This window comes from Podarcis melisellensis (genome assembly GCF_964234715.1).
Source record: "Podarcis melisellensis genome assembly, chromosome: 4".
NCBI lineage: Eukaryota > Metazoa > Chordata > Lepidosauria > Squamata > Lacertidae > Podarcis > Podarcis melisellensis.
Genome location: NC_138531.1, coordinates 95,739,924 through 95,745,718, shown reverse-complemented (window position 1 = coordinate 95,745,718; position 5,795 = coordinate 95,739,924). Strand labels below are relative to the sequence as shown.

Here is a 5,795-nt window from a genome sequence, read left to right as displayed (position 1 = left end):
ATCCTGAATCACACTGACCTAACTCTGACCTAGCTCACATGGATTCAGTCACTCACTGTTCATTCCTTACAAGTTTCTAACCTGGGTCAGGCCTCACCATGGGACTAAAGCTGCCTTGGTCGCACTAGTCGATGATCTCTGTCGGGCTAGGGACAAAGGTGAGAGCTGTTTCCTAGTTCTGCTGGATCCCTCAGCGGCGTTTGAAACCATCGACCATAACATCCTTCTGGACCGTCTAGAGGGGCTGGGAGCTGGGGGCACTGTCATACAGTGGTTTCGCTCCTTCCTCATGGGCCGTGTTCAGAAAGTGGTGTTGGGGAATGAGTGTTCAGACCCCTGGACTCTCACTTGTGGGGTGCCTCGGGGCTCTGTCCTCTCCCCCATGCTTTTCAACATCTACATGCAGCCGCTGGGAGAGATCATCAGGAGGTTTGGGCTGGGTGTCCATCAATATGCGGATGATACCCAGCTCTACCTCTCTTTCAAATCGGAACCAATGAAGGTCCTGTGTGAGTGTTTGGAGGCGGTTGGAGGATGGATGGCGGCTTACAGATTGAGGTTGAATCCTGACAAGACAGAAGTACTGTTTTGGGGGGACAGGAGGCGGCCAGGTGTGGAAGACTCCCTGGTCCTGAATGGGGTACCTGTGCCCCTGAAGGACCAGGTGTGCAGTCATTTTGGACTCACAGCTGTCCATGGAGGCACAGATCAAATCTGCGTCCAGGGCATCTGTTTACCAGCTCCATCTGGTATGCAGGCTGAGACCCTATCTGCCTGCAAACTGCCTCGCCAGAGTGGTGCATGCTCTGGTTATCTCCCGCTTGGACTACTGCAATGCACTCTGCATGGGGCTACCTATGAAGGTGACCTGGAAACTACAACTAATCCAGAACGTGGCAGCTAGACTGGTGACTGGGAGCGGCTGCCGAGACCACATAACACCGGTCTTGAAAGACCTACATTGGCTCCCTATACGTTTCTGAGCAGAATTCAAAGTGTTGGTGCTGACCTTGAAAGCCCTAAACAGCCTCAAAGGCCCAGTAGACATGAAGGAGCATCTCCACCCCCATCGTTCTACTGAGGTCCAGCCCTGAGGGCCTTCTGGTGGTTCCCTCACTGTGAGAAGCCAAGTTACAGGGAACCAGGCAGAGGGCCTTCTCGGTAGTGGCACCCGCCCTGTGGAACACCTTCTCACCTTTGATGTATTATGGTATTTTAATATTTTTTTGGAAGCCGCCTAGAGTGGGCAATGGGCCCAGCCAGATGGGCGGGGTATAAATAATAAATTAGATAGATAGATAGATAGATAGATAGATAGATAGATAGATAGATAGATGATAGATCTTTATTGTCATTGTCCCATGCAGGACAATGAAATTGCAAAACTACATAAAAACTACATAAAACTACCACAAAACCACATAAAAACTACATAAAAACTACATAAAACATTCAAAAACCCCGAAAGACTCTAAAACCCTATTTTAAAATACACTATACTGTAGAAACCCCTTATGCTGCATTTAGAACCAGAATTGCATTTGCATAGAAACTGTTTCTCAGGCGGCTAGTCCTAGTCTTTATAACCCTGTACTGTATCTTCTTCCAGAAGGCAGAAGCTGAAAGAGATCATTTCCGGGGTGCGTACTATCCTGCGCTATCTCTGCCACTTTCTTATGGCACCTGGCAGCATTATTATTATTATTATTTTTATTATTATTACCTCTTGGTGAACAGCAAATTACTGCAGAGGGAATGTTCCCCTTTGTTTTCAAGCTTAAGTACGTCTGTTATCTTGGTTATTTTCTACTCAGTTTGGTGGTTAAAAAAAAAATCTGTTTGGCTCTTCCTTCAGCAACATAAAGCTGTAATAAAAGGACTACAAATCTACCAAATGCCTGTTAATTCTTATTGGTGAGCTACCAGAAGGGAGAGGGGAATCCCCGTACTTGACAGGGAGACAAGTGGGGAGGGGAGCTTGTCACAGCAGGAGGGGGAGACACCCAGGAGTCTTCACCCAACCTGACTCATCCCACACTCCTACTTCAGTTTCTGCCTGTGGACTTTTTTGTGCCACAGACTCCTGCTGTTGCCAGGGCTGGAATCAAACGCACATCAGCAAAAAAGGAAGCAGATCTCCATTGTCAGTGAAGTTAACTCTTTATTCAAGGAAACAGACAGACAACTCAGCCTAGTGGTCTCAGCAATGCTTCCCAGTAAGTGTTGCCCCTGTCAAAAATATCCCTACTTCCTTCAGAACCAAACAACTTCAGATACAGTTTTCAGGCACACCTGAAACATTGTACAGGCACAGTTTCAAACTGTGATGTAGCGTAGACCTACAGAATGACAGAATTTCTGCAAAGGGATCTTTGGAGCTCAGATTGAAAGAAGTTAAAATTTCACCGCTCTTGCCTTCCGTATCTGGACAGAGTGCATTATGGGAAACCAATGGCTGCCACCTCTGGGACAAACTAGCCTCGCAACTGAAAGTGAAAGAAGTCTGTTGGGTATTCGGCAGGATCAGTGATTGAAATTCCACTGAGAAGAACGGATGTGCAAGAAAAGGAACTCTTTCTCTGATGAAAACATCATTTTTTAACAGACAAGAGAAGTTATCGGAACACTTCTTAACAGGCTCTCAAATTTATGGCCTGGGTGGAAGAATTGCAGTGTCAGGCTTTATGGCCGTGCTATGGATTTTATAGCTGGCAGAGACTGTTATGATAATACCATCTGACCTCCTGTACAAAACAAGGCGGAGAATATTACTCAACAGAGCTTTTATGGAGCCCGTAACGTCTGACTGCTCTGGAAACTGGGCTCAAAAGTGCCTCTCAGCTGTCACATTTAATTCCTTCCCTGTTGCCATTGTGAATCATTCCTTTTTCTTAATTTTTATTTGTGTTTAATCCAAACAGCAGGGAAAGTCTCATGAATCATTGCAGGAAACCATTGCTTTCCTTGTTCTGATACCGAGTAGACATGCAGATTTGTTGATTATTAATCTTTATATAAAGGATGTTGGAAGTTCGGGAGCAACTCTGCTTTGCCGAAAAAGGTTTGTGTGGGGTTTAGGCAGATTGAATAAGGGACCTCCAGATTCCCAGACCTTTAACCTCTATGCCAGGGGTCAGCAAGGTTTATCTCACCTGGGCCGGGTTGGTCCCATGGAGATCCCTCCATGGGCTGGTTCGCGCATGCGCCCGCAATTTCCGGCGTCTGCGTGACGCGAATTCCAGCGCCGCGGAAGCGAGTCCCCACACAGAGCCACACCGGTTTAGGGCAGCGTGTGAGCGGGCAGCTCAGTTCAGGGGTGGCTTGTGGGCCGGTCAAACAACCTCTGCGGGCTGCTTCTGGCTCATGGGCCTTAGGTTGCTGACCCTTGCTCTATGCTGACCTCTCTCTGTTCTTTAAAGTTTAGACTGATACTACTTAGGTTTCATCCAGTTTACAATTTCCTCATCCTCACACTTTTCCTGGACCTCAAGGTGCAAAGTCATCTTGGATGTGAAATAAAAAATTTAAGATCTCTCATATATATATATATATATATATATATATATATATATATATATGCTTTCGTAGATTTTCACGGGTACAGGAATGCAGGTTTTGGTGTCCTCGGGTGTCTTCCCGTGTAAAAGTTGGGGTGTCTAGGCGACGTTTCGACGAGGTCTCACTCGTCATCTTCAGGCTGGTGCTTTCGGCTTCTTGTTACTGGAACAGAGCAGGATCTCAGTGTTTGAGTTCCTATAAATACTGTTGAGGGGGTGTGGTGTATAGCCTCCAATGTTCTGGGCAGAGAGGAAGTTCCCAGGCTAGTGTGCCTTCTCTTCTTTTGTTCCTTAATTACTTGAGGGATATCTTGAGTGATTTCTTGAGTGATATCCTGAGTACCACTTAGGTGGGTCATTAGGTGTGGATTAGTTGCTAAAGTCTTTGTGTCAAGACACAAAGACTTTAGCAACTAATCCACACCTAATGACCCACCTAAGTGGTACTCAGGATATCACTCAAGAAATCACTCAAGATATCCCTCAAGTAATTAAGGAACAAAAGAAGAAAAGGCACACTAGCCTGGGAACTTCCTCTCTGCCCAGAACATTGGAGGCTATACACCACACCCCCTCAACAGTATTTATAGGAACTCAAACACTGAGATCCTGCTCTGTTCCAGTAACAAGAAGCCGAAAGCACCAGCCTGAAGATGACGAGTGAGACCTCGTCGAAACGTCGCCTAGACACCCCAACTTTTACACGGGAAGACACCCGAGGACACCAAAACCTGCATTCCTGTACCCGTGAAAATCTACGAAAGCATATATATATATATATATATATATATTTTATAGATATATAATAAATGTTCATAAATGTACCAAGCAAACACATAAATAAATAAATATATAACGCACATGTCTGAAGCAGCACAGGAAAACAGCCCTGGAACCATTTTGACTCCCAAACTGACCAAATGATTTCTCTGCAAAGCCAAGGAAAATGGAAAAGCCTCCCCATTGTCTTTTCATTCACAAATCCTGTCTGAAGGGTATGTCTGTGTATGAATAGGGTGAGCCTGTGACAGTAATAATAATAATAATAATAATTTATTATTTGTACCCCGCCCATCTGGTTGGGTTTCCCCAGCCACTCTGGGCGGCTTCCAACAAAGATGAAAGATACACTAAAATGTCACATATTAAAAACTTCCCTGAACAGGGCTGCCTTCAGATGTCTTCTGAATGTCAGGTAGATGTTTATCGCTTTGACATCTGATGGGAGGGCGTTCCACAGGGCGGGCGCCACTACCGAGAAGGCCCTCTGCCTGGTTCCCTGTAACTTGGCCTCTCGCAGTGAGGGAACCGCCAGAAGGCCCTCGGAGCTGGACCTCAGTGTCCGGGCAGAACGATGGGGGAGGAAACGCTCCTTCAAGTCTACTGGACCGAGGCCATTTAGGGCTTTAAAGGTCAGCACCAACACTTTGAATTGTGCTCGGAAACGTACTGGGAGCCAATGTAGGTCTTTCAAGACCGGCGTTATGTGGTCTCGGCGGCCGCTCCCAGTCACCAGTCTAGCTGCCGCATTCTGGATTAGTTGTAGTTTCCGGGTCACCTTCAAAGGTAGCCCCACGTAGAGCGTAGTAAGCATTAACAGGTAACCTGCCAGACAGGAGGTAAACAATGCACTCAGATTTCTGCTGTAGACTGCCCTTTCTGTGATGTAGGTATGATGTGTCTGGGGGTGGTGGTCTTAAGCCACACCCCTTCTGTGATGTATGTATGATGTTTCTGGGAGTGGTCTTGGACTCCAGGGTGGGCAATTTAAAATGTCTATATAAGGGTGGGCACACCTTGGTTCTGGGTCTTCCTCCTTCTCCTGCGTGTGAGGGGAGCACCCTGTTGCAACAGTTAATAAAAATCATGCTTACTAGCTGCTTTGCTTCTCAATATTCTCTGGTTGGCCTCTGTTGTTTTCTCCAACCGATGGAGAACCTGCAAAGGACTCTATAAGGGCTCTTGTATCCCCCATAAGGGATACAGATTACAGATGTGTCTTCTGAAAACAAAGGGACATTATGGCTTCTCTGTTTCTCCTGCAACTTAGCTCGTTAGGACTTTAGAACTCTTCCCTGTGCAGAATGTATTTCTCTAAATAAGCACACTAAGTCTCCTTCTGAATTTGTTTCGACTGAAGTTGGGCTCTTAGCGAGGATTCGTTTCCCTAACTTAACTTCTGCTGTTGCATCCAAACTCTGCAGGGTAACAATGGGAGACTGGGCTCAAGGCAGGCAG

General features: G+C 46.2%; 1 long non-coding RNA gene across 1 annotated transcript; it reads left to right on the top strand.

The window, feature by feature from the left end:
- Positions 1-5,162: 5,162 nt before the first annotated feature.
- LOC309368160 lies at positions 5,163-5,450 on the top strand. Its single transcript, XR_014167582.1, has 2 exons — positions 5,163-5,244; positions 5,299-5,450. It is a non-coding gene; the product is annotated as an uncharacterized lncRNA (long non-coding RNA).
- Positions 5,451-5,795: the final 345 nt, after the last annotated feature.